The sequence below is a fragment of the Penaeus monodon genome, chromosome 33 (genome assembly GCF_015228065.2).
Source record: "Penaeus monodon isolate SGIC_2016 chromosome 33, NSTDA_Pmon_1, whole genome shotgun sequence".
NCBI lineage: Eukaryota > Metazoa > Arthropoda > Malacostraca > Decapoda > Penaeidae > Penaeus > Penaeus monodon.
This window is the reverse complement of record NC_051418.1, coordinates 11,774,836-11,775,288: the sequence shown is the minus strand read 5'-3', so window position 1 is coordinate 11,775,288 and position 453 is coordinate 11,774,836. Positions and strand designations below refer to the sequence as shown.

Below are 453 nucleotides of genomic sequence, written 5' to 3'. Positions count from 1 at the left end.
CATTGATCATAACACTCACCATTCACCATCAACCTTACAAGCAAAAATTACATGAAAAGCATTCAACAATTCCTATAACCAGCCCAGATGCACCCACATAAAACCTTAAGGAGTGGCATACACATGCTCTTCACCCTATGACAGAGAGTTATCTAACCTGTTCCTCCAGGGCAACATTCGGGGTTAGAGAAAATGAGTTTAATGGAACGGGGATTGGTCAAATAGACATATCCCCTTTGATTTACTAGTGGGACGGCTTGCCATGATACTTCCAATGTAACTCGCATAATTTTGCACAATCACCCTTTAATTGCTCAGTCTTTCATAACAGCCATCTTGAAATGAGAAATGTCTGACTGTAAGACATTGCATAAATGACATTAACAGCACTTGTCTTGCCTTAATTTCCTATAACATATGGATCATGTTGAGCTGAAGAACGCAGTAAAGGAC

At 39.7% G+C, this 453-nt stretch overlaps 1 protein-coding gene across 1 annotated transcript in view; it reads right to left on the bottom strand.

Annotated features, from left to right (window-relative positions):
* The window catches only part of LOC119594037 (uncharacterized protein DDB_G0283697-like), a gene marked incomplete in the record, with an annotated part of 31,250 nt that overhangs the window by 5,350 nt on the left and 25,447 nt on the right, over positions 1–453 (bottom strand).